The sequence below is a fragment of the Ciconia boyciana genome, chromosome 16, assembly GCF_034638445.1.
Source record: "Ciconia boyciana chromosome 16, ASM3463844v1, whole genome shotgun sequence".
Classification (NCBI taxonomy): Eukaryota; Metazoa; Chordata; class Aves; order Ciconiiformes; family Ciconiidae; genus Ciconia; species Ciconia boyciana.
The window spans coordinates 721,601-748,508 of NC_132949.1; the positions used below are offsets into that span (position 1 = coordinate 721,601).

At 63.9% G+C, this 26,908-nt stretch overlaps 1 protein-coding gene across 6 annotated transcripts in view; it reads right to left on the reverse strand.

The window, feature by feature from the left end:
* The window catches only part of RBFOX3 (RNA binding fox-1 homolog 3), a 193,178-nt gene that overhangs the window by 90,184 nt on the left and 76,086 nt on the right, over positions 1–26,908 (reverse strand). For 5 of the 6 annotated variants that reach the window (XM_072881094.1, XM_072881099.1, XM_072881098.1 and 2 more), the window contains exon 2: positions 13,973–14,089. The exons of the other annotated variant lie outside the window; for it this stretch is intronic. The gene's annotated coding sequence lies outside the window, so the exon portion shown is untranslated. The remainder of the gene's footprint in view (positions 1–13,972; positions 14,090–26,908) is intronic. 6 annotated transcript variants of the gene reach the window in all.

Sequence of the window (26,908 nt, forward strand, 5' to 3'; positions counted from 1 at the left end):
AGGCAGGAGAGGCAACGAGGGCAGCTTCCCCCGAGCGCAGCAAAGCTCCGGGAGCTAATCTGGGGATTCCCAAGGCTGCGAGTGCCAGACCTGCCCTCGTGCCTGCCTTCTCCTGCGAGGAGCTGCTGCTTTGATATGAGTCATCGCTGGAAGACGAATTCTATTTAAAGGACGTTATTCGTAGAAAATTGAGTTTTAATAACAGGGCATCAAACGAGGAGAAAATACCAAACTTCCAAGCGGAGCTAAGTTTCCGTATGTTAATTTATACAGCACATTCACTGCTTGAAGGAATAAAGATCACACAGAGAGCTCCTCTCTCTGACAAAGCAGTGAAGGGAGCCCTCTCCTGATCCCTGCTCCTGACGCGCCGGAGCATCTCCCGGCCACCGAGAGCAGGAGTCGGGGCCGGCTGCCCTGGCCATGGCTACGGCCCCCGGCACGGCTTGGGGAGCAAAGGCTTTGGGCTCGCGAGCCGCCCCGCGCCGCTGCCGCGCTCCCAAGAGCCTTCGGGCTTAGTTTAGCCTGCTGGTGGGAGGGCGGGAGGAGACAGCGCTGAGCTCGCTTTAAAAATAGATCAAACCCTCTGCTACGGAGCCATTTTATTAGAGCAGCACAAGCTGTCGGGCTGGTGACACCTATGCGAACGCTCGGGCAAGTTTTCCCAGATGAATTTGAAAAGGGAGTGAGGGGAAGAATAACAAAGACAGCAAAGCAGACTTGTTTTCCAACAAAAAAAACAAAGGAGGGGAGAAGCCTGCCCGCACTCGTAGCCCCTCGCCCCGTCCCCAGCCCACATCTCCCATGCAGCACCGGGCGCTCTGGGACCAGCTCTGCAGCGAGGGCTGAACTCGCTCGCACCAGGGTGAGGCTTTGGCTCGTCCCAAAGCTGCCCGCTGCCCGCCAGCTCCTCTGCCCGCTGCCCGCCAGCTCCTCTGCCCAGCGCTGTGGTTCCCATGCCCCCTCCCTCGCCATGCACCGTGCCTGGCTCTGGCCAGGGCCAAGGACATCTCTAAAGGAGAAACAGAAGTGCCTTCAGCTTTCCCTGCGCTGCAGCAGAGCAGCAGCCGGGCCTCACCCCAGCCCGGTCCAGCTGCCCCGGAGCCTTTCCTGGGCCGATCCCAAACCGCGGCAGCACCACGTGGCACCTGCGGCTCAGGGACGCTGCCAGGTCCCAAACCTGGCGAGAACACGGACAATCGAAGCAAATCAAATCCCACGGCTCCGAACTTAGACCAGAGCTCCCCAGTTCGCCGGGCTGCTGGAAGCGGCCGCAGGAACCCTGGGTCCTGGGGTGCACACCCGCTCCGGGGGGCTGCGCCGGTGCAGCCCCCAGCCCCTTCACCGTCACCAGCCCTGCCGGGCTGCTGCAGCCGGAGAAGCTCCTGGCGATGGCCGCTGACAAACCCTTCCAGCCTGGCCCCGAGTCAATCCATCGCCTGATTTATTTGACTGCCCTCAGCCTCTCCCCCCCCTTTCCAGCACACGGCTCTGCCTCCGAGGGGGAAATGACTGGGCCAGGGTCCAGCTCTGCCACAATTTAAAAAGTAATCAGCAACGGGGGTCACCTTTCCCTGGGCGCGGCTCGCTCTGCTCCTGCTGCCATGAACACTGGATACGGATGTGGACAAAAAGCCAGAGACAGAGCACGCTGGCCGCAGGCCAGCACTGCCTGGGGGAGCACACGGGCTAGAGCGGAGGCTCGTCTCTGCCCGGACAGTGGCACGGCGTGGCTGCCGACCAGAGAAAACACCAGCCCGGTGTCGGGGGATGTGGTGGGCTGCGCGGGGAAGGAAAGCGGAAAGGGAGATAGGCGACCAGAGCCTGAACCCCGAGCGGGACGGGCTGCTGCAAAATCGCTGCCGGTTCCCCCCTGCAGGCCCAGCAGCAGCCGGGGTGCAGGGCTGCTGCCTGACCCCTTGGCAGCGCGGGGGCCACGCTCCAGCCAGCGGCAGGGAGATGCCACGGGAGGCCCGGGCAGCCAAGGACACCATGGCTCTCCCAGGGACCCGGGCCTCCGCCGTGCCTCTCGTCGCCACACCAGCAAGAGCGGGCACAGCTCTGCTCCGGCTCCGAGCGATGCCCTCGCCAGCACCGTCCCCCTGGGGCTGCGCAGGAGGGGGGTCCCGGGGCTCAGCAAGGCTGAGGGGTTCAGCCCGTGCCGCAGAGGCTCCTCGCAGCTGGGCACAGCAGAGGGAAACGCCAGACGCCGACCCGGAGGACCGGACTCGCCTGCTGCCCCTGAGCCCAGCGAAGCCTCCCCGCGCTGGAGCAGCCGAGTGCCAAGGACAGGATTTATTTCAGCACGGCTCCGCAGCTCGCGGCGCCCAGCCCAGGCTCCCAGTATTCCCCATTGTGCACACTACAATTGACTCGTGTTTTTAAAAGGAAAACTGGGAGGGGGGGAGGGAAAAAAAAATACAGAAATGCCTCAGAATCAAACCTCAGAGAAAGCGTGGGAGCTCTCCGGAGAGGAGGAAAGCACTTTCTATATAATTCACCTTTTGTCATTTAATCACCACCCCTCTTGCTGCCGGCAGCTGAGCCGTACGGACGGGTAATGGCCGTGTGCTGGGAAATCCACAGCGGGGCCCGGGGAATGCTTGCTCCCGCGGGCAAGCAGGTTCCTGCCCTGGACGACGAGCTGCGTCGGAAAACTTCCATCCCCTGGCCCAGTTTGCCAAGGAGACGAGCTGATTTCCTCTCCTCCGAAGCAGCTTACAAAGCAGCTGGCAGAACGCCAGGGTCTTTTTAGAGAAATGTTAATGATGCCCAGGGAAGAGCTAATCATGTGTCATGGAAACAACTTTGTGCCAGTCAAAGTGCTACACGGCCCCAGCCCCACGCAGGGTGGCCGGGGGACACGGTGGCCGCAGGCGAGGGCAGGACCGGGGCTCTTCTCCGTGGTGGCACCCTGGGGATGCCGTGGGTAAGCCGCTGGTGTCCGGGGATGGCCCCCGTGCACAGGTTTAGCACCTGCAGCTCCCGGGGACTGCTCCTGGTGACGGTGGCAGATCCCTCCTGGCCCCACCGGACCAAGGCGAGAGCATCGTCCCCCGCCGGTACGCCTCGGCCAGCGGGACCTGGCAAGCACCGGGGATGGAGCAGCCAGTCCAGCCCAGCACAGCTGGGGACACAACCGAGTGCTCCCGAGAGCCTCCCCGCTCCCTCCCGCAGGCAGGGGCAGGGAATATCACCCAAATTACGGTATTGCAGCAAACAGAGAGAACAGGGGAGCAGGACGGTCGGCAGGGTAACAGAAATAGCTGGGACACGCTACGGATGGAGGAGCTCTCCCAGGAAGAACAAAACCCAAAGGAACCAGTGGGGAATGTCACACGCTGGGGAGCAGGGAACGGGCAAGAGCGGAGGGAAGCCGTCCCCCACCTGCACCGGTGACCAGCACCTCTGCCCGGCCGCGGCACCCGGCACCTCGAGCCTTGCTGGCTCCCCAAAGCCTCGCATCGCCTCTGGATGCCCCTGCGCCGCACTGGCACACCCGGGGAGCAGAGCACCCGCCTGCCAGATCGCCCCGGGGACAATCTTGTTACTGGGCACAACTCAAGGGAAAAAAGCTCAGATTTCCATTTTCCTCCCAGCACCTTTTCAAGCTGACCTGTCCTCTAGGAAATAACAAACTCCTTCATTTACCTGGGGACCTCCACGGTGTGGTCTCGCCCCTGGCATCTTGCGTCAGCCCCTGTGCGTGTGCCAGCGCGACGCCCCGAGCCCCGCTGGGGATGAGCAAAGGGATTCAGGGGGAATTGCTAATTCCTCCAGCCCGGCCTCGCCTGCCCCTGCAGCTCACTCCTCCTTCTGAGAGGAATCAGCAACGACACAGTAACATTTTGCAAACACGTCTGTGAGTTTTTCAGCATTTTGCATCCATTTGTCTTTTAGCTTCTCCCCTGACGGGTGCACAACTTCCAGCAGGAATCTTTTCATGCCTTTATGGCAGTTTGCAGCTTACGATAAAGGGCATCGTCTGCACCTCTCTGGCAGCCTGACATCTCCAGGCACGGTGTGGGGCTTCCACAGACCGTCCTCTGGCCACGCGAAGGGCCTGCACAGACACAGAACAGGAGGAAGGGCTGCAGAAAACAACCTTGGCTCAGACGGCCATGTGCTGGGTCCGTCTAAATAACAGAATAGCAAACAAAAATATATCTGTATGTTAGGGCTAGCTCCAAGAGTAAAGACAAGAGGACCTAAGAGGCTGCAGCCTTCAGCTGTTAGGGCCAGCAGAGTTTTATTTAATGCAGGAGGAGTAAAGAAAGTCCTCAGCAAGAGGAAGAAAGCTCCCAGAGAACAGACCCAGAACTGAGCAGATAAATAACCCAGCCGGTGGGACCCGAGCCGTGGGAAGGGAGCCTGCGAGGAACGGGGGGCAGGCAGCAGCAGCAGCAGCACAGAAAACCTCGTGTGCGAGGCAGCACGGGGCAGAGCAAGGACTGCCGGGGGGCTGAATGAGATGCTGTGGCAAAACAGTAAAAGGTTCATTAGTTATGTAAATAAAAAGATAATACAGAAAAAAGTGAGGCTGCTACACAGCATGGATGAGCGGAGATAAAACTAACCTAGGTGTTGCCTGAAAACTGATTGAACAATTAGCTCTGGCTTTCAGGAGGGATGGTGATTAACACACTGTCATCTGCAGGCTGCTTTACAGAACGGAGGAACAGAGAGCGAAGCTACAGTCTCCAAAGCAGGAGCAAAACTCAAAACGTCCAATGAGTTCAAATCAGAGGAACGAGGAAATCTCCATCCCAGAAACCCACCAGAACTGGCCCAGCTCACAGCCCGACCGCAGGCGTGCCAGGCCACAGCACTGGAAAAGAGCAGCACGGAGCCAAGAAAGGAGGCAGGGGCAGGGAGAGACCCCCCAGACCCCCAGACCTCCCCAACATGCAGAACAGAAGCTCAATGAAAAACAAGGCGGAAATACAGGACAAACAGGTAAGATGTAACATTGCCTTACCAAAGGCAGCGCATGCCAGAATAAGTTGGTATCTTCCTTCAGACAAGGGGAACGCGAGCGGCTTGGCCAGCAGCAGCACCCCAACGAGACGGGCCGGTGAGGGCCGGGGGAGGCATTTGCTGTGCAGGAGGAGAGGCTTCAGCCCGGGGGGGCTGGCAGACCTGGAGACCGGAGCGACCGAACAGCACAAAGTTCAAAATGCTGAACATAAGGACTACGCGAGAATGTCTGCTCTAACCTGGAAAAACACACAGAGAAACATCTAGGTATATTACTCAGTTACAAGCTGACTATGAGTCACCATCTCCTGCATCTGTGAAAAAAGCAAGTGTGTTTCTAGGCTGCCTGGCAAAGAGATTTCCAGGAGAAAGCAGGCAGCAGCCACGCTGCTGCGCGACGCTGGGCTGGGGCCGGATCCGTGCCGCTGGATGACCACGTGTAAGAGGGGCTGGGATGGAGGAGCAGGGCAGGACTGCCCAGGGGACGGAGAGCTGCTCCGGGGAGCGGACAGAAGGACAGAAGGAGAGAGGAGCTCATCCAAGCCCAGCCAAGGCTTCTTCTCTATAAATCTGCGGGGAGTAAGCACTGGGGAGGGAGAGGAGCTGTTCAAGCTGAAGGACGATGTCGGCCCAAGTGTAAACGGGAGTAAAAGGCTGCAAATAAAGGGAGGCAGGAAGAAAATCGGGAGGTTTCTGTGCACGGGGAGGGACAGGCACCATGCAGGTGCTTGATCGGGTGAGGAAAGGGGCTGCGGCTGGGACCGCCTGGACAGCGGGGACCGGGCTTGGGGGCCTGGGCCTCTTCCTAAAACACGCCTTTAAATTCCTTGTAAACGGTACTCAGATGTTTCACCGTTTCCATTACCGGAGCTGACAAGCCACGGCCCGCAGCTGAGCAGACCTTTCCCCCCACAGAGCAGTGACCGCCCGCTGCGGGGAGCAGGCAGAGCACGGCGCATTTACCCACGGCCGCCGCCGCCACGCCAGAGCCCCTTCCCACCGCGGCCCTGGCAAACCGCGGGCCGGGTGCCCCTGCTCCGTGCGCTGTCCAGATTGCTTCCCTAACTCCGTGCAGAAATCCAGGCTGCTAATCAGATGGAAAGTCTCCATCCCATAATAAACAGAGTGTACTATTTATAAACCTGAAAACGCCTTTATTATTATTATTTTCCCCCAGAAAAAAAAAATAAAAAAACCCTTGCACAATACTGTTAAATACACCCCACCAAGGACTCGCAGGTCTGCGGCGCTGGTATCGCTTCCCCAGGCAGTGCCCAGTGGAACAGATGGCAGCGTGGGCGTTAGGTACCAGCCTCCTGGCAATCTGAACATCTGTTACCGTTAGAAAATGCTAATTGCCATCAATCAGGACAGCACCTACCCACATTTACATGCAAGCACAAAAAAATTACGTCTAAATTTCTCCGAGTACCACACTTGCTGCATGTTAAGTAACTGGAGCTGCTCAGATGCTGCAAGGCAGCCTGGCATCGGTGGCTGCGGGCGATGCACCACATCTGAGCACCCGGCAGCACCCGGCCTTCCCCGGCAGCAACCGCAGCGCGGGGGGCAGGGGACCCAGCGGGGCCCGTCCCCTCCTCCCACCCTGCCCCATCCCCGGGGCAGAGCCCTCCGGCCGCAGCCACCCGTCTCCGCGGGCAGCTCTCCTGCCCGGGGGCGTTGCCACCGGTGCGGGGCACCCCGGGGAGAGCAGTCCCCATCCCCTCCCGCAGACGGTGCAGGGTCCGTGCGTCCTTCTCTTCTGCGCAATGCTCCCACCTCACCCGGACACGCCAGACGCGGCGGGAGCGCGTTGCCCCCAGCTCGCTCCCTCCAGTGACTCTGGAGCAGCTCCGGGCCTCGCACCCCGACCCGCTGTGCTCACAGGCCCGCGAGGCCCCCGCACGCCCTCCGCTGCTCCCCTTCGCCCTGCCGCATCTCCACATCCCAGCTCGGAGAGGCAGCCTGGCAGAAGCTGCCGGCTCCACGCAGCCCCGGGCAGGGGCCAGCCCGGCCAGCAGCGTCTCGCCCCACGGGACACCACAACGGACCGCTTGAATCCGGCTGGGAATTGCCCGGCCCTGGCCGGTCCCTGCGGTCCACCCTAGGGGAAGGTGAGACGCTCTGCATCCCCAGAGAGCACAGGAACAGACGGGAACAGAAACACCCCCGCGGGGGGTCACCAGATTACGTTACAGGGATCGTAGGGAAAGGTTCGGAGAAGCCCACGCTGGTATCGCCGTGGGCAGCCTCCTCCTGACGGCCCCTGTCAGCCCCGGGGACGCACGGCCCGGCTCCCCCCTCGCCCAAAGCCCCGGCAGCCTGCGGGCTCCACGAGAGCATCCCCTCGGAGGCGAGGGGAGGCACCGGGGCACCGGCCGCCGAAGCGAGACAGCAATGCACATTTTGAGGAAGCAGAGGCACAAATCTTGGACGGCAAACTCAGACACAAAGTTGAGCAGAGAAGCATGAAAACAAGAAACCTGGAGCGCGGTGATCCCCAAGACACAGCTCCCTCCACGGCGGTCCCAAGGGATGCTCCGGCAGCCGGAGCCAGTGTGCCGGCCGCGCTCCTCTCCCCGAGGCGCTGCCGGGGCCCCTGCCTCCCTCGCAGCAGGGAGCTGCGCCTGAATGCAAATGATGCTCCGGGCTGGTGCCAAGATCTCCTTGTTCCCTCCTCGATTTAGGACACCTCTTGGTGCTGCAGCCTTCACGTAGCGGGTAGGCAGCTGCAAGGGTGTCAAAGGAGCGAGCTACGGCTCACCCAGGAGTGACTCTTCTTCGACGCAAAGACGACCCTCGCAGTGCTGTTTTACCCACGCTTAGGTCTTTCCTCTTAGGACTGAAGTCCTAGATCGTAGCTGTGAGACAAACTTCATATTGCAAAAGCCTTTCTACCTGCTGCACTCTCAGCCATCTTTGGCTTCTGGCTTGCAGAGGCAGCGCCGACACAGCGGACACAGACCTTCGGACGCCGTCCCTGCCGGTTTTGGGGGTCAGAGGGTCGGGGTGGAGCCTGACCTCCCGCGGGGGGGGACCAGGGCGGGCAGTGGCTGAATGGCCCCAGCCCCGGGCCCGGGCGAGCTCTGCCCGCTGCTGCTCCGCTGTGTCCGGGGCTGCGCCCCGAGCGGCAACGCCAGCCCCAGCCCCCTGCCACGCCGGAGGTGGCCGGGGCTGGCGAACCCCACGCCGCACTCCCAGGGAGCAGAAAGCCCCGCTTCTCACGGGGGTACGTCCCAGCCCACTCTCCACCCTGAGCTGCTGGGCTGGGGCAGGGCAGGGCAGAGCAGAGCGGGGGGCTCGCCTTCCCGCTGCAGACCCTCCCCAGCACCGCCCGTCCCCGCCCTTCGGGCTCAACACCCCCACCGGCACCCAGCGCACCGGCCAAGCGGCTTAGCCCTTGTGGGCATGAACCGGCCTCCCTCCCAGCGTGCCGCCACACACCCTCTTCCCGGGGGGCTCAGCACGGGCGGCAGCACCATCCCGCAGCACCCGCCACGGCGGCGGCGCGGGGGCTTCCCCCCACGCCTGGCCCCAGCCGCGCTGACGGCAGGCGCCGCTGCCTCGGCTCTCGGAGAAAGCTCAGGCTCTTCCCGAAGAAGAGCAAGAGGAGCGAGAAGGAGCGATCTCGCTGCTGAGGCGAAGGAGACGGGGGCACGGATGGAGGAGCTGTCAGGGAGCGTCACCAGAGCCTCACTAGACACACCGCACTCTTCCCACGGCCGAGGGGAGGGGGGGATTGCGGTGCACATTTAATTTCCTTGCAGCCATTACGTCATGGTTGTCGGGCTTTGGCTCCATCCCCTGGTTCACCCCACATCCCTCCCCAGCCCTGGCTCCCTGACAAACTCCCACCGGCGCAAGCAGGTTGCAGCACCGCTGCTCGCTTCCCGCGGCTCCCACCATTACTCAGCAGCCGAGGGAATCGCTCAGAGCTACAAGGTCACTCAAAAACACCATCTGTCCAAGAACCGCTCCTCGCCCTGGAGAGCGCGGGGGAGAAATGACTCCAACACGCCGAAGGCCACCGTCCTCCCCTCTGCCACCCCAGCTGCAGGCCAGCATCTCGCGGAGCTCGCTCAGCCCCAGCTGCAGCGAGGGGGGGACCACAGCATCCCTGCCCGGCGAGACCCCCGCCCCTCGCACTTCCCTGCCCCCCGAGACCCCCGCCCCGGAGGCAGCCCCGGGCAAGCAACAGCCGGGCTGGGGCAGCCTCCGCGCCGGGGAGCGGAGAGCGTCCGCATCACGAGGGCACCCAAAGCCTCCAGCAGCAGACGGCAAAACCTCCCAAAGCGCCCAGCCGCAGGGCGAGGGGTTTGGTGCCGAGGAGTGCGGGGAGGCCACGGCTATAAATGCGACCGCCCCAGGCAGGCAAACACGCCGAGGCTGCCAAGATAAAACACATCCACCCAGCCAGCGCGCTGGCTGCGGGTCACTGCCCGGGCAGCAGGCGAGCGAGGAGGAGCGCGCCCGGCAAGCGGCACGGAAACGGTGCCCAGCCAGCCCCGCTCAGCCGCACGCCACATCGCCTGTGCTGGCCAGGGGCCACCGCCGCCCCCCCGGCCCCTGGCCGGTGGCCCCCCCCGATGCAATGGGGTGGGGTGCAATGGTGGGGTGCAATGGTGGGGGTGCGACCTACCTTGCACGGGGGGGACCAGCCGCAGGAGCGCCACGACAGCCCCCAGGAACTGCCTGCTCCAGGCCCCCTCCCTCCAGCACCGCCCGGGGACTATTTATGGGGAGCTGAAGTCACTTGTGCTCGAGCTCTGAAGTCACATTCGTCTCTGCTTGTGCTACTTCTCCTGCGCTTCAAAGTGTCCCAACACGGGCGCTATCTTTACCGAGGCGGTTGTCCCCCACATGCTGTGTCCCAGATGCACTTTCGTAGCTGCTCGCAGCCAGGCGCTTTCCCAGCCCCGTTTTCTCGCCAGGAAAGGCACGGCGCGGCGCAGGGCTGCCAGCGACGGCTGGGTGCCGAGCGGAGGGACTCTGACTCACACCCAGCCCAGCCAATAAATAAATATTTGACTTGAGTTCATTTGCAACCTTAATAACGGGGAGCATGTCCGAGGCGCTCAAACGGTGCTCGGAGGCGTGTCCCCATGCTTGGGGCAGCATGGCCGCCTCTGCCGAGGGCACAGGAGCACCGCCCGGCTGTTCCCCCCCGGCAGCGAGCATCCCAGTAGCTATTTCCCGCATTCACCCCCAAACCCCTGTGGCTCTACCCCACCTCTGTGAGGTCCCGGCCACGGCGCTGACAGCAGAGGCGGGCATCACCCCTGAGGCTGCACCGCAGCGGGGTCGCCCGCTGGCTGCCTGCTCCTCGGTGGCCCCGGGACCCCGCGCCAGTCCCAGCGCCCGCGGGCCGGTCCTCGTGGTCCCGCAGCGAGCCCCGCTGTGCGTGAGCTCCTTTCCATATGGGAGCAGCCAGCGGAGCTGCCAGCTCCCAGCTCCAGCACTTGCAGCTACATCTGGAAACTCTTCTCACCCTTAATTGTTCTTAATGCTTTAACACGCGGAGTGACTAATAAGACACTAATTGGGCGGCGTTAGCAGCGAGAGACGGAGTGGGGAGCGCGGCTGGCAGTGCCCTCTGCGCTGAGCCGGCGCTCTCCCAGCCACTTAGCTGCCGGTGTGCCGCAAGTATCATAAATCACTACAAACCCAAGCGCTTTTCCCTTCTCGGCCTCTCCCAGAGCGGTGGGAAACCCGCCTCCAGCAGCGGGGAGAGCAAAGAGCTGCAGATTTTAGCTCTGTCTCACGGCCACCTGCGCCCCAGGAGCAAGGGAAGAGAGGACGCAGGGTCCTCCCTGGCAGGGACATCCCGCACACCTCCCCCCGCGTGAGCAGAAAGGCACCCAGGGGCTCCGTGACCCCCATCGCTCCCCTCTGGCACCCAGCCCAGGGGTGCCGAGTCCTCACACCGCCGCTGCCGCTGGCATCACCTGCCCCCGCCTGCTCGCAGCTCATCTGCCGGGCACCACCGGGATGGACTCCTGCTTGACGCTGCTCGCATCGAGCAGACGCGAGAGCAAGCGATGAACGGCCAACGGGGAATGCACCCGCTCCTGGGTGATTTATGGCAGCGTCTGCTGCTGCCGAGGAGCCGGGGCGGAGGACGTCTGCGTTTGGGACCCTCCTGCGCCACGGAGAGCCGTGGGGTGACGGCCCCCCGCTGCCGGGGCTGCCCGGTCCTCGGGGCCAACCCGCCCGGGGAGCTTCCCCAGGGCTGCCAGCCCTGCCTGCACGTCTGCCGGCAGCACCGCGCTCGCTGGAGCTGCTCGACAGCGGGAAATAGGCACAAATCTTGTTACACACTGGCTAAGCCTCCCTGGGCATGTTTTCTATAAATCTCTTGGAATTTATTATATGATAACTAGCCTGGAAAAGCTAAATTAAATCCACAGCCAAGAAACTGACTTTCAAGTGTGACCTAATTTACTTGCTCGGAGGGGAGGGAGGGAGCGGGGATCCCGGTGCCAGTCATTCCCGGGATGACCTCCCCGTGCAGCCGCACACCCCCGTCCTCCTCCTCGCTGTGACTTTGGGGACGGAGCTGCGCAGCCTTTCATGTCTGAGCGGATCTCGCACTCCCACTCGCTGGAACGAAAGCGCCTCGAGGGCTCCCCTGTCAGGTGTTTCTCCATTGCTCATCTTCAAGCCTTCCTTTAAGGAGCGCTCTCCTCCGGGGGGGCTCCGGCAGGTTTGGGGATGGCGGGGAGCGTCGGCGCAGGGGCTCCACATCGGCGCATTCCTCCATGCTCCGGGCTGCTCCCCGCTGTCCCAGCAAGCTCGTGCACGGCACCTGCACCCTCGTTTGAGGTTCACGGCCGGCAACCCAAAGCCTTCGTGCAAGGCCCCAGCGAGGAAGACGGCTCACAGGGAAGGGAGGTTTTAAGGGCAGAGGAGAAAGCAGCAGGGAGAAAATCTGGCTGGGAAAGAGGCCCGGTGGCCAGAGCATGGGCGAGCCCGCCTTTCCCCAGGCACCCAGAGAGGGTCCTGGCGGCAACGGCTGCGCCGGCCCGGCCAGACAAGGCACGTTCCCCCCGGACGGGCACCTCCCTCCCCACGCAGGGGCACGGCACGCGTCACCACCAGGGTAACAACCTGACTCCGGACTTCTGGGAAAAGCAGCACAGCCCCAGCCCCAAGACCCGTACGTGCCCCAGCGCAGCCCAAGGCTCCAGGAGAAACTCCCAGTGCCCCTGCTCTGAGCAGGGCGCACGTAACGGGCCGGCTCTGGTGCATCACGGTGCTGTGGGGCAGCCCTGCACGGCCTCTCTTCCCGCAGTGCTGTGGGGCTCAGCCCCACACTTCCCCCTCCGGCAGAGGCTGGACGGGACTGCGCGTCCCCCTTGCCGCGCCACCCCTGCCCACCCGCTGGGCTCGCGCGTTTGCAGGAGCGGGTTGCAGGAGGCAGGACCGCGGCGCGGGCAGCGCAGGCAGTGCAGGCAGCGCAGGCTGGGCCCGCAGCAAGGGCGACGTGGGCAGAGCGGGACCGCGGTGCTCTGGCAGACCCGGGGGTGGGCTCGGGGCTGGCACGCGGGCGCGTGCTGTTGTTCTGGAACGGAGTGCACTGGCAGAGCGGCATGTGGGAAGCTTGCATAATAGTGCCAGCCCACACTACGCCTGCTCCTTCCCAGCATGATCAGCCCCTCGCTTTCATGAGCAATAACATCCACCCAAAGTTTTCTAAAAGACAAAAAAAAGCTTCAAGGTGATACACAGAGCTCAGCTGCCTTTGCTGCCTTCAAACTGATTAATGCAGCTGGGGAAATCCATCTGCACAGCCGCTTCGCAGAGGCGAGGCTTCTCTAATCCCCCACTCAGGATGACCCCTGCCCCAGCCGAGGGACAAGGATTCTCAAAATCCCGCTCCCTGTTTGATGATTTCCGAGCACGCACCGGGGGCCGAGCAGAGGAGCTGGCATGCAGCAGCAGCAGCACCGCGAGGCGGGGATGCGCGGCTCCCCAGCGCCGGGAGCCCCGCGCTGGCCAAGCCGGCCAGCGATGCACAGCTCCACCGGCACCCGCTCCCGCCCGGGCGCTCCCCTCTGCTCACGGCAGCTGGGGGTCCCGGCTCTGGGGTTCCCCCAGGAGCAGCAGCCAGCGGGGCAGCGCGCCGGGAGCTGCATGCAGCGGCAGACAGCGCCGTACGGCCCGTCCCCAAGCAGCGCCCGTCCCCGGCCATCACGTTGAAAGCGCGGCTGTGACAGCGCTGCCGTGACAGCGCTGCCGCAGCCCCTCCACGAGCCGCCTGCACCCTCGGGTACTCACAACGCTGGGAGGAAACGGGGACGATGGCTCGTCTGGAGGAGAAAGTCACGCTGCCTTCGCTAGGTTTAAATTTTAACTACTTGTTAGGCTGGTGCAAGCTCCCAGTGCAGGCTGGTGTCAGCACGAGGCAGGCTTTTAGTCCGTGTAACGGGAACTGACAGGGACGGGTTCAAACCAGACCAAACGCAAACCACACAAGCCGCAGCGGTGGGTTTCTGCGGCACGGTCGGTGCCAAGAGCTGGGTCTTGGCGGGTCCGGCTGGGCTGCGACGCACGGGGCTGTGCATGCGTCTTGCTCGCACGCTCCCCTGCCCGTGCAGGGGGACCACCGAGGCCACGCGTGCTCCGGGACTCCCTGCTCCTGCAGCGAGCGGGAGGGCGATGGCTGGGACCGATCCCTGCAGAGCAGCGGGGAGCCCAGCCTGCGGGGCCAGACCGGACGCCCCCCACCCCCCGTCCCACGAGGACCGGAGCAGCCGCGGCTTCTCCCTGCGACGCTCCCCTTTGCCAGGTCATCTCACAAAAGCCTGGACCTCGGGCACTTGTGCCACCACGGGTAGGCACGGGATCTGTTCCCAGTGCTGGTGCAAAGCACACGACAGGCTGAATCACAGCCTGCTGCCCCAGGCACGGCCCGTGGGAAGCCGCAGCTTCATCCTCAACCAAAAACCATCTCCACGCCCCCCCCTACCTGGGCCGCACGGTGGGAGCAACGTACCTGGAGGCCAAGAGCAGGCACCTCGTGCTGCAGCTGCAGGTGGGAGCTCACGCTCGCATTCGCCCCTCGGAGCTGTCGGGAAGAGCCGTCGGGGTCTCACAGCAGCAGCTTCTCAGCCTGAAAGAGAGAGGGAGAGGCTCCAGTCCCATCCCTGTGTAGGCATCGCTGCTAATAACGGAGGAGGACACGGCAGAGCTCAGCGCCTCTGAACGCCACGGCTTCCAGGGACTCGCACGCCACTTGTCCCACTCTTTTAACAGCACAATTATCTCACAGCTGGAGAGCAGCTTTGGAGCATGGCCCCGCTGCCCGGCATGCACAGAGGCAGCCCGGCAGGCAGGACCCTGCCCGCCGGCAAAGCCCCCCGGAGAGGGGGAGGCGTGTTCGGCACTGGGGAACGGAGCTTGGCTGCGAGGGGTGCACGGCGGGTCCCCAGCTTGGGGGTCTCCAGCGGGACCACATCCTGGTCTCCACACGGATGCGGGATGCTGAGGCTGGTCCTGCCTCCCCAGGGAGCACAAGCCCTGGCCTCAGCAGAGCGCACAGGATGGAGACAAGGAAAGGCCAAGGCTTCTTCTAAAGGGAAAAAACCACCCCCCCGACCCACCCGTCCCCCCCCAAAGGCTCCTCGGAGGCAGCCCGCAATCCCACGTCACTCTCAGCAGCTCTGGTTTGGTTTTCCCCGACCCAGGTTGAACAGGAGATAATTTAACAGCTTGTCCCCCATTGTAATGGGACTTTTTTCCCTGCTCCCCCCCCAGGCAGCCCATCCATCACGGCACCGAGCGGCGACGTCCACCCCGCGACCTCCGCCAGGCAGCCCCCCCACATGCCGTGAGTTATGACGCCTGCGCCGCGCGGCGGGATGGGCTCGGCGTGCTGGCTCTGCGCCGGGAGCTGAGATTTATCCCCTTGGCGGAATAGGGGGCAGAGGCCGGGAGATAAGTCACAGCAAAGCTGCAGGAGCGTCTCTCAAGGTCCCCCAAGGTTGGCTCATTAAAAAGCAAGGAGAAGAGGAAAGGAAAAAAAAAAATGCCCGCAGTGGTGTGGCTCACCCTCCCGCCTTCAAATCAGCCAAAACCAAGAGGGAAGTGAAAGGGAGCCAGCAGCCCCAGGCCGGCTCTGCAGCAACCCCAGGGGAGGCTGCTGGCCGGGGCCACGCGAAGCCACCAGCATCCCCAAACACCCATCCCAGGAGGATCCCCTTAAACGAAGCGGCGCGGTGCCCGGACAGGGATGCCACTTCCCAGCGGTGCAGGAGCACGGCAGCCCTGAGGAAGGGGTGAGAGAGCCAGTAAGCAGCTGATGGGCAGCCCGTGAGGCTCTCGGATGCTGGCCGGGGAGGATGCGGAGGAAGATGGGCAGAGGGGTCCTAAACATGGCACAAAACTGCCCCTGCAGCTCCCCGGCCTCCCGGGGGAGGAGATGGCCAGGGCTGCCGGGCGGGCACGCTCCCGCGGCCGTCTCCATCGGCGCAGAAAGCAGGCAGGCGTGCAGCCCGCGGCTCAACGGTCAGCAGGTGCCCTCGGCCCCACATCTCGCCCTTCCCGCAGCCCCACCAGTGACACCCGTCTCCTGCTCTCCAGGCTCCAGCAGCCCGGCTGCCGAGCGGGGATGGACGCCTCCGGTGCCACGCGTCCCCCGGCCCCAGGAGCAGGCTGGAGCACACAGACACGCCGGGACCCGCGCCTGCATTCGCCCGGCTCTGGGGTGCAGCCGTCGGGCTCTGCTGCGAAACCCAGGCACACCAAGCACGCTGCCGGGAGCGGACACCATCCCCACAACGGGAACCCATCACCGCTTTTGGGGAGAGACCACAGAAAACCCCCAGAGAAACCGTGAACAGCACAGAAACTCCCCAGCCTCCCCAAACTTGCTGGAATTCCCCTTCTGCCTCATTAGTCCTGCTCATTAGGCTCTGCTCCTGATTAGCACACAGAGCTAGAGCACAGCTCAGCACAACTTCACGCTCCCCAGCCCCTCCATCCCAGTCCCCTTCAACGTCGGTCTGTCGCAGCCCGGTCCCCTAACCCCCGGCGCGGGAGCCCCTTTGCTGTCCTCTCCCGAAGGCAGCTGCTGCCGCAGCCCCTCTTCTCTCTGCCTTGGGTTATTTGTGTGTTACCAGGGGCCGCAGCGGAGCTGGGGGTTCAGAGGGGATTCAGCTGTGCCGGCTCCTGAGGGGCTTTTTAACCACGCACACATCTCCCCTCCGCTCACCCCTGATGCCCCCACCCCGCTCGCCGGCTGCCCCCGGCACGCACTGCCAGCCAGCCAGAGGACAGCGCGGGCAGCCGGGACCGGCACCTCCACGCTGCCCGAGCCAGCATCGGGCACACCGCACCCCCGGGAACGGCAGCCGGGAAGCCTGGCTCCTCTGGGGAACCGGCCCAAAGCAGGTGCTTTGGCACAAGCCGTATTGAAGCCTGCAAGGGAGCTGGGCGCGAGGGCTGGGAAGAACATGAGGATCATCGCCTCCGAGTTCCTGCACCACACAGGGCAAAGAACTTCACCCCGAAATCCCTGAAATGGCAGCTCCTGCCTGGGCCCAGCTTCGCTCTCCAATCAGTTCCCCCAGGATTTCAGCAACCGAGAGCCCTCTCCCCTCAAATCCCAGCCCAGTGCTGGGCGGCGCTGGAGGCAGCACCCCTGGGTTTCCCCCCCAGCACCTTATCTCCAACACGAACTCATTTAGCTACAGCTTCCACGCTCGCATTGCTGGGTTTACCCAAGACCAAAAAAAACCCCCATGCACATGTAGCAAGTGCGGGACATGATAAATACAGGGAAAACCCAACAGCATCCCTAAGACAAGATGAACACCGTAGTATTTTTTCAGCACCTTCTGCTTCCAAAAGCAAACCCAGGTGCGTGCGGGGGGACGGGGCTGGCGCATCCCCACCAGCGGCGTGGGACCGGCGGCAGCCAGCCCCGCTCCCGGGGAAAGCGGTCCAGCCCCAGGAGGGGTGTGGAAGCGGATCGCCAAACCCCACGGGGCATCTCCCCCGGGAGCCACCGGGCTTTTACTACACCATAAAACATTGCGATTAGATCTACAAGCCAACCCCCGGAAGGCTAAGAGGTTTTATCAAAGCCAGCAGCACCCCAGGGAGGAGACGGAAAGAGAAGGGCAGCTGCCCGCAGCACCTGCAACCCCAGGGCCGGCCCGAGGGCTGCGGTGCCGCTGCGGGGGGTGCAGGACCAGGGCTGTGCCCGCTCATTTTCAGGAGACTGAGCCCCTGCCGCTGCCCCACGCTCCCAGGAGGATGCTTGGCCCCGGCCCCAGCCCAGCGTGGTCTGTCGGACTTCACCGTGGCACTGGGGTGACGGAGAAACCCCTCGTGGCGGGGCAGTGCTGGAGGAGACGGCGGGGGGGCTCTGAAGGCGAATACCCGGGCAATTTTTCCCTCGGTTGCAGAGGAGGGGGAGAGCAGAATTTTCTTTCAGCAGAAGACGCACTGAAGCAGCACTCGGAGCCTGTGCAGCCCGAGATACAGCTCCTGCTCCAGCCCAGATCAGGAGCTATTTCCCACTTATCTGCGCCGAGCCTGATATCTGTGCAGCAGAACACGGCACTTGGTAATAGGATTTTGACGCTGAACAGAAGATGTTTTTTCCCCGAGTCTCACTTACGTCACACCTGGAGGTATCCATGGCCATAGAGGTGACACAGAGGAAGGCTAAAGAGTTTCAACTCTTGCACTGAGGGAGCAGCTTCTCCTTTAGCTGCAAAACAGCAGAATTAAAGCAATCTAATATTAGCTGCCCGCTTCGTGTCCCCACTCCAGCAGAGTCCTGGGGAGAGGAGGGAGAAGAGCACGTCCCTGCTGCAGCGTCCCCGCAGCACCCTGACCCACCGGCCGCAGCCCCCAGCCCGCAGGACCCTGCTCCTGCCCACAGACCCCCGTGGGAGCAGGCAGAGCCCTCGGGCCCCTGGGGCTGTGCTGGGGGCCGGAGCCAGCCCGGCCGCCCACCGCTGGGTTGGGGGGAGCCGGCGCCCCACGGGCATCACCCGCTCCCAGCGCTCCCCCACCCCGGGCTCCGCCGTCGCCCGCATCCCGCGCCACGGGGACCACCCCCGCACAGCAGCAGCAGCAGCAGCAGCAGCAGCACGGAGACAGGCTCGGGTGGCGGAGCCACGCTCGCGGCTGCCTCGGGGAAAGGGGAGGAAGGCTTGTCACCTCCCTGCCACCCTCCTCCCCATCTGAGCGAGAGGAAGGTCCCACGCACCCCCGCTGCCGGAGCTGGGAAAGTCTCTGCCTGCCACAGACAAAACCAAAGGGATGGGAACCACCCCCGCCAGGCGCGGGTGACATCTCACCCGGGGGAACGCTGCCGGCGCGGCATCGGGGCTGTCGCCGCCTCCCACGGCGCAAACCGGGCGGACGAAGGGCACTTGCAGAAAAGCACCAGGCTGGTGGCTCCGAGCACCTGCAAGCGATGGCGGGGAGAGGGAAGCCCAGCCAAGGCCAGGCCGTCCGGCAGCGTGCCACGGCTGGGCTCCGGCAGGCTCGAGCGGCCAGGCTGAGGGCACACGCGCGAAGAGGTGCACGCAGGGCGCACGCTGCTCACGGGGCGCACGCTGCTCACGGGGTGCACCGCAGCACTCGAGAAGCCCTGAACAGGCTGCGAGCAGGCACGGGCTGAGCAAGCCGGAAGGAAAGTGCTCATTAGGAGCGAAGCGGGGAGGCAACTCGAGGCGCGCGGGGAGCAGGATGCATCCTGCTCGTAGCATTTGCATTTTCCTAGCCCAGCTCCAGAGAACAGGGAGTTATCACAGCCTTAGTAAAGAGCCTCGCTGTAGTAAAGGTGCATTGCTATTAGATAAAAGAGCCAGGAAAGAAGTGAAAGATGGGAGCGGAAGGAGAAACCATCTTGAACAAAAAGATGGAGAAAACAGTCCTGGGAAGCGTCGCAGGAGCCATCAGCCTGGGTCGGCGGATGGAGGGGATCTCTCAGCAGCCCCCGGCCCCCCTCGCCAGCCAGGAAGGCAGCCTGTGGGGCACGACCCCCCCCAAGCTTCACAGCTCTACAGTCCTCCTGCAATTTTGTTTTCAATTTTGCAGTTAGGACCATCACCCTCTACCTTTTTATTCGTCCCCTGATGCTCCAAGGCAGCGCGGTGGCTGTGAGCAGCCGGGATGCTTCACCACCCACCTCCAGCCGTCGGAGCGGGGGCCCAGGCAGGGCTGCAGGCGCCTGCTCCCCCGGGGCAGCCCTGGGAACCCCAGGGGCTGGGGCACGGCTCCCACCGAGCCCGAGAACTGCTTTGCAGATGCACCCCGGCCCTCTGGCACGGGCAGCGGTGACAGCCCCCAATGTCCCGCACCGCCACGACGAGCAACCCTGGCACCGGCAGCGACGGCCAGGAGCTCGCCCGCACCCAGGGAAGCGGGTGCCCACGCCAGCCCTGGTCCAGCTCACCGGAGGAGCACCCGTGGCACCCGCAGGGAGGGACGCACGGCACAGTGCAGGTGAGGCAGAGCAGCGGTGCCACCGAGCCGCGGCGGACCCTGTCCCGCACGGGCCAGGCTCGGGCAGCACGGGCAGCACGTGCCCGGGAGCCAGGGCGGGCACGAGCGCGGGCAGCACCTGCTGGGGGGGGACAGGGATGCCAAGACGACGGTTGCAGTCTGTTTTTCTGCACAAGTGCATTAAGTATTCTGCACAGCACTTTTGCTGTAAATCACTTCCTATTCAGGCTCACTGCTGAGGGTCTCTGAAGGTCGATTTTCCATGGTTATGACAACAAAAACTAAAATTGGGTCAAACCTGAAAGGTATTATCTTCCTCCAAGCTGCTAAATGCACAATAGTAATGAGGTTGGTTAAGCAATTCACCCACAGACTGCATTATTTGCTCTGAAGATGTATTAACCAGTTAAATGAGCGTGATAAGGCAGCTCTGCTTATTTCTCCCACCAGCCGCACAGAAGATCTGAGGTTCTGGGTCTCCGTATCCCAGCTAATAACCGAGACCACAGACACGCCGACAAAGGCGGCCGGCACCGCGCCGCTCCGGGCCAGGCTCTGCCCAGCCTGACCCGCAGGAACACAAAGGGAACTTTAAAGGCATCCAGCAGCTGAGAGCCATTTGAAAAAATAATTATACTTCCTCCCTCCCCTTTCTCTTTCTTCTTCTTAAATGCTCTCCCCCATCCAACCTCCTGATGAAGGAGCACAAACCTGCTGCCCGCCCCGGCAGAGGCAGGGTTTAGCAGCAGCCCCGCTCTGGGACGGGGGTTTGTCCCCAGCCAATGCGTGGCCGACCCAGGTGCTCGGCGGCCGCTCCTGCCGCTGCCGGGGCGCGGGAGCGAGGGGTCAAAACCCACAAAACCCGCCCGCCATCTCAGGGTGCTGCTCCCCACGCGCGTCGGAGGACGCCTCGCAGACGGTACCCAATGGATGCTGGAAGCCACCCGCGCCCACGCCAGAGCTCTCCGTGCCCACCGCGGTGGATAAGGGGCAGCTGGGCAGGGGCTGCCCAGGGCACCCGCCTCGAGAGCCTCCACCCCAATGGGCAGCAGTGCCGGTTGTGAGACACAAAGAACATTTGTTTTTAAGGGATTTCTGCTGTTTTTCCTAAAACAAACACCCATTAATGTAAATATAACTGATGTAAACAAGCACGACCCTAAAATCCATGTGCAGCTGTATGTAATGGGGGAGAAGGAGGGAGGGAGGAGAAACACTTTAATTAATCCCTAAAATGAATGAGACGGAAAAACTCAAACTGCACGGAAAACATCTGGTAATGCTGCAGACAGGGACTGCCCAGGACACAGGGTCACGCTCTGCCACGTAACACCGCCGGTGCCACCGGCTCCCACGCCAGCCACCCCACGGCACCAGCCCACCGGTGAGAGAGCCGTGCCATGGCCGCGCCACCCAGGGAGGGGAGACCGCGGCGGTGCCCATCCCACGTGCTGCAGCCCCGCAGCCCCGAGCTGGGTGCACCGCAGTCCTGCCTGCCCGGCCGCTGGCTCCCCGACTCGGCTCTGCTCCAGTGGGAGGCGGATGGAGCGATGTCTCGGTTCTCCCGTCCATCTCCAGGCAGGCAGGGCGGCCGCCCAGCTCTCCTGGACGCTGGGCACCTGCAGCCCATGGCCCCCTGGTCCTGCCGGGCGATTGCCCAGTGCAATTTCGAGGCGTTTGTACACAAAGGGGCTCAGCGGAGCTCTGGCCCCCATGGGCCATGGGAGCCAAACCCTCCCACCCCCCGCCAGGCTGGCTGCCACAGCACGGTGCCCAAACAGCCGCTAAGGGCAGCTCTTGGGGTGGGCAGCAGGTAGGAGGGCAGAGAACACAAAAAGCTGGGTGCTCAGGGTGAGGGCTGTGCCCCTCGTAGCTGCCCGCGGGTCCCTGGCCCCATCCCCAGCACAGGGAGGGTTTTCGGGGCTCCGAGGAGGCGCGTCTGCAGGACCTGCGCAGCAGCCTGCCCCATCGGAGGACGGCAGAGGGACCGTCTCCCGTCTTCCACCACCCGCAAGAGGGACCCAGCCACCAGCCGGGGAGCACGCGGAGGAGGCACGGAGAAAGCCTCGGTGTGTCTCTCCCGGTGATCCAGCTGGTGCTTTGCCAGGAGGAAGTAGCTGCATGGAGAAACGCCAGCACTTTCTAGCACAGAAGGATGAAGGTATCCTGAAGTGGGATCTGTGTTGACAGAAGCTCTGGGACCAGCACTACAACCTCCACGAGCCACCTCCCGTGTAACCAAAATACGGCTGCGAAATGGTACCTGCGGAACACGGGGGAGAGAGACCACGGAGCCGACCCGAGGAGCTCCAAGAGGGAGGAAAAGGGCTGTTTCATGAGGCTGGCAGGGATCAAACGGAGAGGCATCAGCAGATCTGCACAGCGTAACGGGACAGCAGTGGTCCACCCGATGAGCTCCTCCAGGCCTCCACCACAAGCCGCTGGTGCACCAGGCGGCTCATCAGGAGCAGCTATTTGAAGCCAAATGCAAAGAAAGGTGGAAACCCTGGAAAGACAACTTTGATGCTCCTGCCCTTTTACGGTCTGCAACTCCAGACCGCACATGGGATCTCCTGCTAAAAACAGAGCAGAGAGATGGGGCCCAGCCTGAAGCATCACCTCCAGAGCTCGGAGCAGGGGCTGCCCCAGGGCTCCGCAGCACGTGGCGAGTGGAGACACGTGGTGCCCAAAGCCACACAAGGAGACCCAGTCTACCGCACCGGGGCCAGGGCCCCTGGCAGAGGGTAGAAGGTACCGCAGGGCCAAAATGCCACTGCACAGAGGATCCAAGATACAAGACAGAGGAGACCTGTCTTGCCTCTGCCGGGCTCTGGGCAGACGTCGCCCCAGGAGAGCTGTGGGCAGCATCAGCCAGCTTCGTTGCCCACGACACCGCCCGCCCGGCGGGACGAGGAGAAGAAAGAGGGAGAGACCACGCCTGAGGCTGGTGAGAAACCGAAAGGGCAGCAAGGACCCGAGCCAGCCCCCCGGTAAACCCACCGCTTCGCCCTCTCCTGCAGAGACCCCCCAGCCCTCGGCCCCCACACCAAGGGCTGGGACTGCACCACGCCGCTGTCCCGGTGGGGAGAGGCAGGAGGACCTGAGCTCTGCCGGCGTTGCCCTCCGCAGCGTCAGCAGAGGCAGGTTAGCATGCAGCCCGGCATCGCTCTCCAGCCCGACCGCGCCAAGCCCCTGCGAGCCGTGCAAGGTCCCCACGATCATTCCCGATTCCAGCAGCCTGCCTGTCTGCAGAGCCGTGCCTGCACCCCTGCCCTGCCCCTGCCTGCACGCACACACCTCGGCTACCCAGGGATGTGTTCATCAGATCCGTCCTGCTCCTCCTCTCCTTAAGGATCTTAAACCCTGTCCCTCGCCACCGGCCACGCTCTGGCCATATTTTAGAGAAGCTGCCTCATGATCAGCTGCTGGAAACCCCATGGGGCCGGGTGCCAGGGAACGGGGGAATCCCTAATTCTGGCTCGAGGTGGACTCCTGACCCCCAGCTGCCCCACGGGAAGGCCGCTGCCCTCAGCCCCGGCACGCTGGCGGCTCTGACCGTGCTCACGCTCCGTCCCACACCCACGGCAGCCTGGGATGGGGCTGCAGTCCTGCTGCTCCAGGCCAGCAAGGTCCCGAGGGACCGTCCTTGATCCCAAACCTGGAGAGCGAATACACAATGCAGCTCCTCCTGGAGCAATGCCGACCACCAGCGCTGCTCCTCCAAAAGCTACAGCAGCTTTCCGGGTTCGCCTGCCAGCTGCGGCCCCAACGCAGCGCGAGTCGGCTGCACCAGCGAAACACAGGCACGTCACCGGCTCCAGTGCCCACCTCTGCCATGGCGGTGGAAGGCCAGCCCGTCCCGGCACAGCACTCTGCTCTGGGAAGCGCCAGCCTCTTTTTCCTTACCTTGGCGCGGCGTTCATGCTGCCGAGGCTCCTCGGCGATGAAGGCTCCGGGACGGGCAGGCGGGACGACGGCACCCCCAGGACTCGCCCGAGCGCCGGTGCCGCGCAGAGCTCCGCACCTTGCCAGCCCTCCCGGCCGCCACACAGGCGTGCGGCTCCCGGCGCTGCCTTTGGAGCCGGCTGCCGCAGCACACGTGTCCTCCCCCCTGCCCTTTCCAACACCGCCGGTGATGGGAGGGAGTTAGAAATGCCAGGAGAAGCATTCCTCATTTTGAGAAGCCAGATCATCTGAAGACTGGCAACAGCCCAGAGCCCGGCGAGACAAGCCCCAGATTTATGACCAGCGTGGAGGAAGAGACAGAAGAGCTTTAGTGAACCTGGTTAAGACCCCATGGGAAAGCGACAGCGAGAGATCCGAGTGACCCGGCAACTCCACCTCTCCGTGGGAAAAACAAAAGCGACACAAGAAAGGAGCCCAACAGCCCCAGAGACCGAGGGGAGGGGGCTGCCATGGGACGGGGCACCTGGGGCCAAGGGGACACACACTGGGACACCGCACCCCGCTCGGGAAGCGGGGACCAGGCAGACGCCGGGACAGCAAAGCATCGCTGCTGGAGCACCCCGTGCTGCCTGCGGCACTGATCCAGCCTCTCCCCCTCCCCGCCTCCTCCTCCTCCTCCAGGGCTTCTTCCTCTCCTTCCCCTCTTTGTCATTCCTCTCAGCTCACGCCTCTTCTCTGCTCTCCTTCAGCTGCTCGCAGCAATAATCCAGGGCACTAACGCCCCGGCAGATTGCTCAGTGCCGCTTCCCGGCTGCTGCTGACCGGGGTTTTAACGACTCCCCCGGCCGCGGCAGGGGCCGATCCCCACCTCCGCCGGCTGCCAGCAAGGCTCCCCCCGTCCTCCTCCGCAAAACGCTCGCACCTCATGAGGCCCGGGCGCGCTGCAGGGATGAGCGAGGAGCATCCGCCACCGCCGGGCTCATCTGCTCTCGCCTCGCGCCCGGGCTCTCAGCCACCCCGGGGACTCATGTAATCCCCCCCGAAGCCCCGGCCCCGCAGGGCTCCCCGGCCCCCCCAGGACAGGCGAGCGCAGCCAAGGGCACCGACGCAGCAGAGCCGGAGGGGCCGCAGGCCAACGGCATGCCACGTATTCCTCGGGGACGGGGAAGGGACAACTGCAGCTCGGCGTCCATCAGACGGATGCTTCTCAAAGCGTCGCGGCACAGGGCTCTGCAGAGGCAGGGACCGGGCAGGGGACCAAGGCTCTGCCTGCCCGGGGGACGGGCAGCACCCTGGGCTTCAGCTGTGCACACGCCGGCATCTGCCAGCTCTCAGCACGGGCGTGAGCGCCCTGCCGAGGGCCAAAGCTACCAGCAAGAGCAGCGCAGGGTTCCAGCGTGGGACGGAGAGCGCGGATCTCCTCCCCAGCAACAAGGCCAGGTTTTGCGGGGAGCGGAGCTGCTGCTCAGGGGGACTTCATGAGGTTCAGCACAAAAAGCGCCGAGCCCTACCCCCAGAGCAGAGCTGGAGTGGCCGGGCAGGAGCGCGCTGCCGGGGGCAGAGGATGAGCCAGCAGCGTGTCCCCCCCAGCCGGCCCTGCCATCGCCCCCGCGAGGCCACGTCTGGATCCCGTGTCCAGCTTTGGGCCCCCCAGTGCAGGGACTGATGTCCCGGAGCGAGCCCGGCAGAAGGCCACGGTGACGGTCGGAGAGTGGAGCACAGGACAGAGACAGAGGGATGCGGAGTGCTCAGCCCGAAGAGGGGGAGGCTCGGCAGCACCGGGGGGGGCTACGGGGAGGACAGAGCCAGGGCAGGCAGCAGGGAGGGCAGTGGACCCCCATTTGCAATATCCTGTTTCCTCACCAAATCTCGCCATCCTCATCAGCAAAGAAATTGCAGAGGCAAGCAGCAGTCCCGGCGCAGAAACCCCAGCGGCCACCGTCCAGGGAACGCAAAGCCAGGCAGTGCTAACCGCCGGCGAGCACGGGCAGCCGGTCCCCTGCCCAGCAGCACCGCGGCTCGGCGCTTGCCCCAGCCGCAGGGAGAAGCAGACGAGCCCGGGGGCGCAGGGGGTGCGGGGGTGACCCCCCCAGCCTCCAGCCCAGCCTGACCCCTCACTGCCAGGCACACCGCTCGCTGCCAGGCTGCAGGTCCCTGCGTCCCGTCCTTTAATTAACATTCCACATGTAAAGCTGGGATTGTAATTACTGCAACTGATTAACAGGCCGAAGGTAGCCCGTCTCCGAGGGAGCAGATTAGCAGAGGCTCTCTCGAGCTCCTGCTCTCACCTCCGCACCGTCAGTGCATTTTAAGCAGGGGCCCGATGCCCCCGCAGGCAGTGATTAATGGGCAGGCTGGGCGAGGAGGACAGGCGGTGGCTCTGTCCCCGCCGCTCTTCCCACGCTCCCGCCAGGGCAGGACCAGGATGGGACGGGGCTCCACCGGCCGGGGGCCATCGGAGGGGAGGATGCTGGGCGGTGATTCCCAGAGCCTCCTCTCCCCGCTGCCAGCATGACCCCTGCCCAGGCACCGGCACCGGGACAAGTAGGACATGATTGCCAGGAAGTCAAGGACCCTGTGCACGGAGAGGAAAGACCCAGCCCAGACCCACAGAGCAGAGAGGAGACCCCCCAAGAGCAGCTCCCCGGCACAAGAGCCAGCGGCACGTGGGCAGGAAGCGATGCTGCCAGATCCCTGCCTGTTCTCACGTGTGCTGGTCGTGGGGCCGTTTCCCCGGGGTCTGGCTCTGACCCGGCCGGGGCAGGATGCTCGAGGCTCAGCCAAGCCAGGAGAGCCCTCGCCGCTGGGGCCGCAGCGCAGGGAGCTCACACCTTCCCCACGAAACGTTCCCCTTAACGAGCTATTCCAAAAAATTAAGCGGACAGAGTAAACTCCCCTCGCCCTGGCTACTTGTCACCCCAGGATGCAAGTCACCGGACTGCTCCCACCCCCAGGTCTGCAGAGCCGTGGGGCCAGGGAGTCCCTCGCCTCCCGTCCCATCGGGGCTGCTTGCAGCACAAGGCAGCGGGAAGGGAGCCCAGCCCTGCCCCACAGCAGCCCCCCAGCACCCAGCCCTGCCCCACAGCAGCCCCGCACTGGGACAGCCCAACTCCTCACCTCCCTCCTGGTTCCTCCTCCGGCTCTGCCCATGCTGGTGGCGTCACCCGGCCGCCGAGTCCTGCCCCAGGGGTGTCACAGCCGCCTCCGCCGCCGGGCAGAGCCGTGCCAGCGCTCGGGACGCGCGCCCCTTCCCCTGCAGGGCCAAGCCCAGCCTGCGCCGCGGGTCCGCTGCCGCCCAGCCGCAGCCCCCCCGAGCCAAGCAGCTGCTTGGCCGGAGCCCCCCCACTTTTTGGATGTGAAGACACATGAGAACATCCCACGAGCGTCCCCAGCTCGCCCCTTCCCGGCTCACCCGTGGCTTCGGACCCCGCGCTGCTCATCCATGATCAACCCGGGGCGTGCAAAGGGGAGCCGCCAGCAGGAGCGCGCCCAACGCGACGCCAGTAATTACAAGCAGATAAGGCTATCAGCTGTAATTAACCACTATCCACAGGCAGAC